The following is a 13,190-nucleotide window of genomic DNA, read 5'->3' as shown; positions in this document are numbered from 1 at the left end:
AGGGCACTTTTGGGTAAACAAGATGATGGCTGATTTGAGACCACTATATTTTTGGCTAGGATACAAACAAGATGTGATAGAGTATGTGGCCCAGTATTTGGAATGTCACCATGTCAAGGCTAAACATGTCCATATAGTATGACTTCTGTACCCATATGAGATTCTGCAGTATAAATGGTAGGTCATTAGTATGGACTTTATGCAAGGTTTACCCGTGACACGACACCAAACATGATGTTATCTTGGTCATAGTCAATAAATTAACTAAAGTTGTCCACTTTATTCCTGGTAGCCTGAAAGATGGTTCTCCAATTTTGGAAAGGAAACTTGTGTAGGAGATATTTCGGCTACATGGTATTCCAGAAACTATTATCTTAGATAGGGACACCCGTATGACTTCTCAGTTTTGGACTACCTTGAACTTTTCTTTGGGTACATAATTGAACTTTAGCACTACTTATCACCCAAAGATAGATGGTCAAACTGAATGAGTCAACCAAGTGTTAGAGAATTTATTGTGGATGTACTACATGGATCAGTAGTACAAATGGGAGGAGTATCTTCCATTAGTGGAGTTTTCTTATAACAACTCCTATCATTCATCTTTGGGCATGGCACCTTTTGAAGCCCTTTACAGATGTAAGTATTGTACCCTTATCAGTTGGGATAGGGTAGACGATCAAGTCATAGTAGGCCATAAATGTTAAAGGAAATGGAGGATTAGGTGGTCTTGATTTGCAGTCAACTAAAGGAAGCAGTTGATCGACACAAGTTTTACATTAACAAGAAACACACTTTTAGGTAGTTTTAGATTGGGGATAAGGTGTTTTTGAGAGTTAGACCATAGAAGAGTTCCATCTCATTTGGCAAGAGTTCAAAGCTTGCATCGAGATTTGTTGGCCCCTTTGAGGTGTTAGAGGTTATTAACCTAGTTTCTTATCAACTTGATCTATTGCCAACACTTTCCAATATTCACAGTGTTTTCCATCTATATCTTAAAGCATATCACCCTAACATGTCTCATGTACTTGATTGGCATGTATTGCAGGTTCAGGATCTAGGAGTGGTGATAGTTCATCCCAACAGACTCATTGAGTAGCATACCATCTAGGTATGAGATTGAGATGTTATCCAGTGCAAGGTCTAGTGGGATCAATTTGGCAAGGATAGTATCACTTGGGAGGATGAAGAGGACTTACATAAGTCCTTTTCTCATCTATTTTAAGTAGCTTGTTTACTTTTTATCTAGACTTTATTTGAAACACTGTTATGTTGTTATTTTGATTGACATTAGGATGATACCTTTTCCTAGGGGGAAGAGATGTTATGACTCATCATATGACTTCTTTGTTTGTGCCTACATGGTGATTAGGTGGTAACCTTGTCATTTTGACTAGGTCAACTATTTAAACTTGCTAGACTAATTTATGGATTAGATTAATCATGTCATTTTCTATGCTAACTATTCAAGAAATTAATGTTATTAAAGGATTTTTAATTTATGTTAAACAAATGGTTAAGTCATTTTATGATCATGTTGATGATATTCTATAGATGTAATTTATGTTCATATTTTGATATATGCGTATGAATTATAGTTGTGATGTTCACATATGATGTTTTATTATCAATTGACAGGTACTGAATCCTTTATGTTTGCGAGTGTTTAAGTGTCTTCAGGTGTCGAAGGCAAGGGTGTGGTTGAGGTAGAGAGAGTTAGCCTCTTAGAAGGGGATAAATGGATAATCCCTGCAGCATATCACACACCACTTAGTCTAGTGTGAATTAATGTTGATGCATTTGATCTTTTCCTAATACATAAATGGTAATAAGATAGTGGAATATAGTTAAATGATATGATTAGGGTCCTAATTTTTTTTAATAATTTTTTTTTGTCTTATAGTTCTATATTTTAGAAGATTTATAAAAAAATTAAAATTGGAAGTGATAATTTTCTTTATGGAAATCTTAACTAAATTCCTTAAAAAGCTTTTTTAAAAAATGAGATTGGTTTTTTGATATTATTGGGGGGGGGGGAGGTCATCTTTATTACTGCTATATTCAAGAGTAGTGGAAATGCCCATTTTCCACCAAGAATGGGGTAGTTTCTTCCATGATTGAGCTAATGGAGGGGGAATGATAAAAGCAAGGGGGAGGAATCGATGGAGAGTGGTAGCGATGACTGAGTGTTGGAGACGGTAGCACTTGCATTGGAGAAATTGAAGGTATAGAGTTTTTTTCAGGTTTCTTTATTGTTGCCATTGTTTTAAAAATTGTATTCTTCCTATTTTCTTAGTCTAAATTTAGAAAATGATGAAATGTTTCTGTAACTTGGTTGTTTGTGGTTTAAATTTCATTATTGGTTAAAGGGCATAGAGATTGGTATTAAATTTTTAAATGAGGAAACACAAAATTTTACATGTGGCTGTACAGTAGGGTTCCATTGCGATTTCAAGGGGATTATGTTTTGAGAACCCCGACAATTTTTGTGAGACCTATACATTTCTTGATGTTGTGAACATTTTTTAAACTTAAATTATGTGTGATGGCCTATAGCACCCACTCGACCCAAATGCTAAGTTTTTCTTGGTGCAATGAAAACCCTCTAGGCATATAGAATACGAACAACCTAATAATGAAACACACTCCATCTCAAAATTCCATTCACACAAATGCAGAAATGTATTTTGCTGATTTCATTTTGATTAAAGATTAACCTTCTATGCTCAGTAAGCATAATCTTGATGAAATTAGTGTATTTTTTGGGGTATAAAAAAATGAGAAACATGAAAAGATTTTCTTAATTGTTTTAGTTTAGCTAGAAATTACATTTGTATGCCCTTTCAGAGTTAAAATACATCTCGTCTTGTTTTTCCCAAAAAAAATGCACCTCTAGTAGTGGCATCATAATATGTATATTAATAATATCTCATTTCCACTCGAGTGTTTTTTTTCTTGTCACTTTTGACCTTACTTCTCCAGCAACTAATGCTCAAAAATCTATTACATAGAGGAATCTCAGACCACATGAACAAATAGGCAATAGAAGTTGGGTTGAACTTAAGACTATGTCTGTGTGAAAACAATGATGGACTATATCAACTTAATGCAGTAGAAATCAAATCTTTGAACATATATCAATGAAATTGTAGCATTAGTTTGTACTAGGTCATCTTAAATCTTTGGAAATGTAATGAGTCTATAGAATTACTGACTCAAAAACTTGGCTGGAAAATAACCCACCTTTCTCTATTTTAAATGTTATGTCATCATAAGATGTTTGAGATTAAAACATACTTACTAGCTGAAGATGTAAGAAAATGTAGTTATATAACATAGTATTCTTTTATTTTGTTCCTTTCTGTGGTAGTATTTGTATATTTGTGATCATGTTTGAATATGAAATTGTTATCATTCACCTTACATTAGATCCCTTTCTGATGAGAATCAATGACATCCTCTTTGTGATAAAATTACAGCCTACTAATAAGCCTTAGGATCAAGCTAAATTGGTACTTTCTTGGGTTGCTGCCTAAATTCAAGTTTCAATTGGAGAGTTTGATAAACTATTGAATGTTGTAGTTTTCTTTAACTTGTGCTTATGATCATATGTGCTATTAAGAAGGAATTTGAGTCTTTAATTCAATACATTTACTTAAACTTTTAAGTGTATATTTCAATTTTGTGAAGAAATCTTGAGGAGAAAATGGTGGTAATGTTGTTATATTTTTATGAACACTGAGTGATGTTGGATACTAGTAGATAACTAAGAAACATATTATGAATTTGTTGTGTCTTAAGTATGATTGTTTTATTTTCTTATGGGATGGGTGTATATGGCATTGGGATGGTGGGGATGGATGCATAATGTTTTGCTTCTCTCAACCTGTCAAGTGTTGTGTGTTAGTCCATTCATTATGGTTTGACTCTCCATGCATCATGTTGGTGAATTTAGTTCTTGACCAAGCCATCTTTTATTATTTCAATTAAAATACTATTATCTTTGATATTGTGTATGGGTAGGTATGCATACTTTCATTGAAGCATAGAGTAGATATGCTAATTTGTACATATAGATATGTTCTCTTTACTTTCTACATATGTGTTGATGTGTAGAATGTTATTTTATTCCCTGCCATATGTCTATGATTAGGTTACTTAGCACATGGATGTCTATAGTATGTTTCACAGCTACATCGAATCCATTTGATCTATGTTGTTCTGGGAAGCTAACCTTCTCGTGCTAGGGTTGGGGTGTTCTTCATGTTAGGAAGAACCCTGAGGGAGTAATTACTCAATGGTTGGCATTGTAAAAGCACTTGGGCCACACCCCCATTTCAGATAGTAGATAGACATCATTTGTTGGCTCAAGAAATGGAACACTCAAAAGTAGGACAATGAACACTTGGAAGGTGCAAACACCTAATGGCTGATCACTCATTCTTTCCTTATGATGTATATGCATTTTAGGAATGTACCTATGTACCATATTTAGTTATGTTGATATTTTATTGAATGGATGTAATGAAGACTTATAAGACTTATTTTTGATCATTATATTTTTCCAAACAACATTGTAATCAGAGTTGTATTGAATGTAATCTTTTTCAGTTGTCTAAATGAAATGTCTTGTCTTTTCAACTCCATTGGTGATGTGTATATTTGACTTTCCACAATTTTCATAGTTTTGGATGATTTGGCATATTGTTGTAATAGTTGGTCCTTGCAAAGCTTCTAGTAGGTCATGAGAGCCTGAAAAGTGTGGGAGTTGGAGCTTCTAGTGAGTCAATGCTCATTAACATAAGGTTTGGAGCCTCTAGTAGGTTGTAGCCTACAAATCATTGTAAAAGGACAAATTGATATTTAAAAACACTTATTTTTCATATTTTTCTCCAGCATTGGGTTTCCATGTAACTCTTGTGTCATTGTGCTCAAGTGTATAATTATTGATTTTAGTATTTAAAGTTGATTGAACCTATTTTTTGGATAAAAGTTTTAAATTGGCAAGGTTGTTATTAATGCAATCAGATTTCCACAATCCATGATTTATAATGTTAAGTTTCTGGATTAGACTATGTAGAGATTTTTGATGAAAAATCTCTACAGAGTCTAATCCAGAAACTTACCATTATAAAGGTTGTTATTATATTGATTCACCCCCTATCAATATGATTATGTGCTCTTCACTATGTTTTTATGATAGTAAACTATTAGTTCCTTAAAAAACATGTGTTAGATATGGAATTAAGTTTTGTGGCCTTAGAAATATAATCTAGGCTATCCTTACTATCATTTTCTAAAATTATAGCCATGTACCTACTTTTGTTGAAGCTCAATAAAACAAACAACTCAACTATGCATTGATTTTGTAAGTGAAACTTCAACAATTTTCTTCATAAGTATATAACAAACTCAATAGATATCTTAAGTAGCCTTATCTTTGCATAATATTGTCATTAATGATAACATCTATTAACTTACCTCAGTGAACTTGCCAAAAATCTCCTACTTTGGCATTGATGACAACATTGTCACAAATTAGATAAGTAACAAAATGTGTCTTCAATTTTTCAACAAAATTTTGGCCATTCAAAATAGTGGACCATATTAATACTTGTTCATACCATCTATGTATTCTATACTCTCCCTTTAATTATGTTTGCATATGGTATCTGTGCTCCCCCTTAATATATAACTGTCACTCCCTTAACCTTATAGATTTTCACTTCCTTCACTCCCCCTTTGAAACTAATGACAAATGTGTGTCAATTTTTTTTATATACATGTCAAAATTTGTGTTTCCAAACTACTCTTTAAGGTAAAAATATGATATAATCTATTAAATTCCTCTTCCATGTCTCATACTCCACATTCCAAGTCTTCTTCATAGACTCAGCTACATGTACTACTACACATATTTCATACGTAGTAACTTCTTCTCTATTAAGGTCCATTGGGATGAAATTCCCATAATATTCATTTGCATCTAGTAAAGTATTCAATTGTTTTTGCAATAGGTCTATCTTTGGAGTTAAATGATCTTTAAATAGATTAAATCTTGCTATCAGTATGTTCCTCTCACTCTCCAATATATTAAGTGTATTGAATATTTTACTCACTCTCTTGTCAACTTCAATGATGCTTAAATCATATTGTTGCACTTCTCTAACAATTTTTTCTAATTTTGCCTCTTCTTCTTTTATACATTTAGTGACATCTCTAGTATATTCATGTACTCTTATGCATGCAATATACATATTCTTTGCTTCAAATATACATCCTATAATATCCTTAATGCATATGTTAATAGCTTGTAGATCATTTCTGATGTTATCACATACCTTATGAAATTGATTTGCCTCAAATTCTTGTTTTTCCTTCATCTTTGCTAAATCAGTTAGTGTGGTGAAGTGATCATCAAACTCTTCGATTAATTTCTCTATGTTATCTACTAAGTTTGATCATTCCAATTGTTACATCTTGATTTTTGACCCAATTAAAAATATTCATATAGCCTTTAAGGTTTCACGTGAAGTCAATTGACAATACTTATAAATTAGTTATAATCATGTGACATTATAAGATGGTTAAATCATTTTAATTTCATATGAAGATGACATGTTATTTAATCATTATGATGCTATTATATTGTTATCTTAAAATCTTAGAACATTGGTTATTCATCATGGGAAGTGGGATGGTGGTTTTCCATTATGATGTTTTATGAATAATAATTTGTTATGGTAAATTGTTATTATATTGAGGAATATAATATAATCATGGAAAATTCCCTTGCAAGAGCACGTCGAAGGGGGGAAGCATTGCCAGAAAGGAATTGGGCATGGGGGGAACCACCATCACTTAGTAAATAAGTATGAGCCCTAAACCACCATGGCTAAAGGTAAACAACTAGATAAGCAAGAGTGCATGTTAGATGACCATGAACTAACCTATTAAATTACATATCATTTAATAGTAAAGAGATCACTAAGAATGAATTGATATTTGAACAAACGTGTACCTTTGTACTTGTATAGTTAGAGCCTTCTGATGCATAAGCATGTCTTATCATATTGGAAAAAATCATACCTAAATATCTATACATGTACATACATGTATATATGTACATATGTAAACTAATTACATATATAAGGATGTACACACATACTTGATGTTTGCATATATGTAAGAAACATATAGTATTAGAGCTCTGAGTTCGATAATGAACCTTGGGCCCAACACTATTTTAGAGGAATTGATTATGTAATGTTAAATAAGATTTATATCACATAACTAAATATTTTACAATGTAAGATGGGAAAAAAATTACATCAGGGAATTATCCAGAATTATCAAGAAGGGTTGAGATGATGGTGTAGTCCTTATGATGTGGATAGATGAATACATTTTCAAAATCAATTGAAACTAAGGAAAAATGACATCATAGGAAAGTTAAGCAGTGGTGGTTGGGTTGTGCATTTTCCCAACTAAATCCTTGGCAAAGGTAGATTAAAGGAATGCTTTCCTAAATGGATCACTAAGAGGTCGATGACGCTAGTTGACAAGGAGAAGGTTGGTGGAGGTGTATCCTCAACCTTGTTTTTGTTGAGTAGACACTCTAACACTAGGATGCTCAGATGGCAGGACCAAAATGGTACATGTTCCTTATCCCAAGATGGAGGTCCATTCTCAGTAGAGAATGAGAAGATTAAACTAGGTCCAAATGTGGAGGCTTGCACAACAAAAACTAGTTTCTATAAACTTGATGCAATGTTATCTAAACCTTGATGGTGACTAGATAGTTCTTTTCAATTGCATGTTTCTAGAATTATACTTTATGCAATTATATTCTTGTTCATATGAAATGGTAGTAATATTTAATTATCTATTTTGGACTTGAACTAAAGGAAAAATAAAATTGTGAACCATGATTTCGAGAATTCTTTAACTTGAAAATGATAATCCTTTCTAATATTGATTAAATGACAAGAATGTCATTTTGTGCTTGTGTGGGAGTAAGAACACTTAAATAAAACTAGCAATGCTTATTTATAGATGTAAATTTAGTTTGACTTGATTTTTCCTTGAAACATATAATGACAAGATGGGCATGAAAGCATAGGTCACACAAATGGAAAAGATAAAATTTCAAATATTTATAGGCGGATGATAAGCATGCTCAAATGAGATACTTGATAAGAACCCTATTTAGATTTTTTTTAGATGCTTATGATCAATCCATGACCCAAAGATGGGTTGAGCTAAGAAATTTTAGCATGAAAGGTAGAGTTCCATGGAAATGTAAGAGGTTTGTGGACTCAGAGTCTAAGCCACAATCAAAATATGGTAGAAAAATCAAGTTGCACCCTGTCTTGGGAATTGTGTGTGGGCATGTAGTCCAAGCACTAGGAGACTGGGTTACATATAGTGTAGTACCATGTTAAACATAACCTCTATGATCTCGATTGGATGTATGATGATCTTTCATAGTATATCATATTTTTACCTTTTGACACACTATTATACATGTATAATACACATGTGATATTGATTTTATATAGTAATGAAATAACAAGACACACAAAGCTATTTTATATTATTTTAGAGATGAAGTATATTTCTATCATGAGATGATTATTCTGATGAAATGTTATTGTGATAAGATGGGCATGCAAGCTGAGGTTATGTAAATGGAAAATATGGATCTATTAACCTTTTTCAGGTAATTTGTAAGTTCACAAGGATGATCTATTCATTACTGAGTACCATAGACTAGAGTGATTTAAATTATGTGAACAAGTTATGATCTAGAATATGTTAGTTGAGGAATTACAAATTTTGAATGCTTATCTTACTCTCAGTTATTGAACACTGAAAATTCTCTTATATGAAGATATCAATATGAGAATTGAACTAATGATATGGTGAGTGTCTACATGATTAAGACAGGAATATGAAAGAGAATATCCTAAAACATGATCAACTCAAGTGATGCTGATAGAACCATAAGTATGGTAAAGTAAACTTAGGTGAGTGTGTATTTCATTTTTGATTTTATGACATCATGTAGGTGTTTTTTCCTAGAAGCATTGAGGTAAAGGAAAAATAGACCTTGAAATTTGATCATGACTTAGATTTCGATTCAATTTTGAAAATAAATGATATCATGATGCTATATATACATCTTGTATTTGGAATATTCTTTTAGTGTCTAAAATTGCAAAGATCATTGAGGACGATGAAACACAAAGGGGAATGATATGTTACATCTCAATTTCTTTTTGGTCCAATTTTAAATGCTCCTTTATAATGTTTGTTAAAGTCTCAAGTTCATCGAGGATGATGAAACATAAGGGGAATGGTATGTTACATCCCAAATATTGACCCAATTTAAAATGTTCATATAACCGTTGAGGTTCCACATGAAGTCATTTGACAATTAAAAATTATTTATGATCATGTGAAATGGTAATATGGTTAAATCATTTTAATTTCATATGAAGATGAGATGTTAGTTAATCATTATGATGCTATTATATTGTTATCTTGAAATCTTAGAAAATTGGTTATTCATCATGGAAAGTGGGATGGTGGTTTTCCTTTATGATAGTTTGTGAATAATAATTTTTTATGGTAAATTATTATTATAATGAGGAATATAATATGATCGTGAAAAATTCCCTTTCAGAAGCACATTGAAGGATTTTTCTATACTAATTTCTTTTGAGATAATGTTACCAATATCTTCTAAATTTCCAACATTATCCACATTATCTTGTACTAGGTTATTCTCATCTTCTCCAGGGGTTGCATCCAATCTTATAGGCACACCACTAATGAAAATTTCTAGTTGCTTGACTATGCTCATAAATTGTTCTGTCTCTTTGTCATTTCTTTCCAAAATATTAGGTTCATAAATAGAAATTCCAACAGACTTCTTCTTAGACCTAATTACACTTGGATCTTTTAATACTTCAAGAAGTACTCTTTCAGTCTCAACGTGCACATTATTAAACTAACCTGACATAAGTTTTACTCTCCTCATAGAAGTTTTGAGTAATGGCTTAACATTCACAATATCTCTTAGTATCCTTTCCTCCAACTTCCCAAATAAGTGGTTAGGAATACATCCTTGGAGTTCTACTACATTCTTCCTAAGTTTCAACAAATATGTTATAATGAATTTTTCAAGTAGTCTTTGTTGGTCATAATTATACCTCCAATTAATTTATGTACTTGGTCTAAATTTTAATTGTACTCAATATTGGTGGTTACCTTATTCATACCTATTTTCCACTAATTCCTTATAGCTTCTAAGTTCATTTTATTTCCATGTGGTTCCTCTACAATTTGTTGCTCGATCTCTCATTCTTTACCTTCCTCTTCCTTTTCCTCCTTTTCCTTTTCCTCCTTTTCCTTATCCTTATCCTTTGTGTCTTTCTTATTAACAACAACTTTTGGTTTCTTCAAAATAGGGCCATGTGCCTTGTCCTTCTACATGGTAGTCTTCTTTGGTTCTTCATCATATTTCTCCTTTACCTTTAGTTCTTTCCATGTAGATCTTTTAGTTTTAGTTCTAGTTTTATACTCTTTGCTCACTATAGGAGATCTTTTATATCTTCTATATGTGTTAATATATGGCATAACCTGTACCTTATTCATTTCAATTCCATCATCAATCTTTATGTTCAATGTAGCTTGAGTGCTTGTACCTTCTATGGAAGGTTCCTTAATCTACTCGATGCTTGATGCTTCAAGTTTTTCCTCTCCATAAAGTTTACTTGCCATTTTAATTGTTTCTTTCCATTCCTCTTTTTCACACCTTATTCCTTAGCTATGTTTTCTATCATCTTTTCAATTTTTCTTTTCCTTATTCCACTATACAACTTCTCTCTTACTACACTTGATTTTTCTTTGCATTTACCCATCTCTCACAAGTCAGGTCTTCCTCTAATTAAAGTGATACATTTGAATATCCTTAGAGCATTCCTTTTGTTACCTCATATCTCATGAGATGAATAAATATTTTTCTTGGTTCCACTCCTCCATACATGTGTAATCTATTTCAACCATTAAACATATGAGTTCTTCATACTTTTCAAGAACTAATCATAGTATCCATATCCTCTCTTTCATTTCCATATGGAATCCTTTCACAATGCCAAATATTTTTGTTGTAATAATTGACTTGTTTTCTATATTATAATAATTAGTAATCAATTCCATTGTGCATTTTTATGTTATCCATTTCAAAGTGAGGCATATTAGGAAACTTGTGAAAAATAAGTACATAATAAGTTACTCAAATATGAAAGATTGATACTTGTCATGTTTAATCCTCTTAATATTTTCAATAACCATCTTGTAATTTATGTGGATAAGCCCTTTGCTATAAAACTATGCCTAGAACTATAATCATATTATACACAATATTTTTTCCAATTAATGTCACAATTGTTTGTCTGATGTTAGATAGAATCATTGCTCTCCTATCTCACTTTTTTGTAGTGCTCTTCTCCACTTCCTTCTTCACAAGCTTGGTTACAAATGGAAAAGTACAAGATTTTTTTTCTTTTTCAAACTAATAACCTTATGAATTAGCTCATTAGTTATCATAGTTGGTTAATCTCCCATCTAAAACATATCATCATGTACTCTATTAAGGACAATATCAATCCATTCTTTCTCATCATGTTCCTCATAGTCAATGAATTGCAATATGTTAAGGTTTTCTAAGTGTTCAAACCATGGTTTGAATGACCTATCATCAGGGTAAACTTGATCTAGGTCTATATTGATTTCAAATTTATAATGAATGTATTCTCTTATGTCATCTACATGCGAAACATCCTCATAGATTTTTGAAAATGCTCTTGCATGGTTGTCTCTCATGGAAATCAAAGTATGTTTTTTGAATTGATAATGGGGTCTCTTATTGACATTACATAGTTTTAATGTTCCTATTGTAATTTTTTCCTTTAACTAAGTGACATTTAAGGCTTAGGATCACTTTTAAGATGATAAATACCTTGAATCATTCAGTGCTAGGGAATCAACTGAATTATTGTAGAACACTTCAAATATTATTGCTAGCTCTGTGCTCAATATCCTTGCTCAAATGGTGAGGAATACAACTTATTTTTACCCTTAGACATTTTCCAAAACAATTTTGTAGTAATTGCATTCAGTACGATTGCCCAAAATTTGATAATACTTACATAGTCCATAAAATATTTAGTGGCCTCCATAATTCCAAATTCAATTTTGTGAATTGAGATTTAGCTTACATGATACTTGTTAAATCTATACCTGATATCACATAACTTAATTTGATCATTGAGGGGTCTGGTGGTTTATTGTTAAAATTTCCCTTATTAGGCTAAGAATGTTTAGTTCATGATTAAGTAGAAGGTTCAATGTTGGACACTAGTTCCACCTTGTTCTATATCATCTCCTTTGACTTTTACCTCAACACCTTTATGTTTGTTAAAGATCCTTCTCTTATAAATGACTTATGAATGCTTTTTACTCATGTTCTATTCATATTCTCATTTCTTCTTCTATTATTGATTTTCCTTCTTACATTAGGTATCCTCATGTTGTTACTAAATCTATTGTATCTAAAAATTCTTTTTGTATGACCTAAGTTGTTACAAATATGCCATGAAGTTATTCCATTCCCATACCTTGGTCCAAAATTATTGATCCATAATCTACAATTGTTAGCAATATAACCAAAGTTTTTGCATTTGTAGCACATAACTCTATTATTGAAAACATTTTTAATTCCCAAAGATATACTAGTAGTCACATTAGTACTTTTACTTATCCTTATACTTGATCTCTAGTTATAATTCTTGTATTCATGTGATGTATGTCCATAAATAAAGCAATCATAGCAATAACTAGTAAAATGTTTAGCATCTAAGTTACCTCTATAATCTCTCTTCATAGGTGAAAACTTGTTTCATTTAAAGCATCTTTCATTGAATGATCTCCTTTGTTCTCTAGTTGCTCCAATTGATCTCTCAATTTCTTATCCCGGTCTAGTGTATGATTAGGTTCATGTTCAAGTCGATGTTCATTTGTAATTTTAGATCCTTTTGATGATTATCCTTTAATATAACAAATCCCTATCATATCAACTTTATATTTTTCTGTCATAAGTTTCTCCTCAAGTTTTTATGTGC

The sequence above is a fragment of the Cupressus sempervirens genome, chromosome 8, assembly GCF_028749045.1.
Source record: "Cupressus sempervirens isolate cs-2001-9-10 chromosome 8, ASM2874904v1, whole genome shotgun sequence".
NCBI lineage: Eukaryota > Viridiplantae > Streptophyta > Pinopsida > Cupressales > Cupressaceae > Cupressus > Cupressus sempervirens.
The sequence above is the reverse complement of the archived record's forward strand: the minus strand, read 5'-3'. Positions refer to the sequence as shown.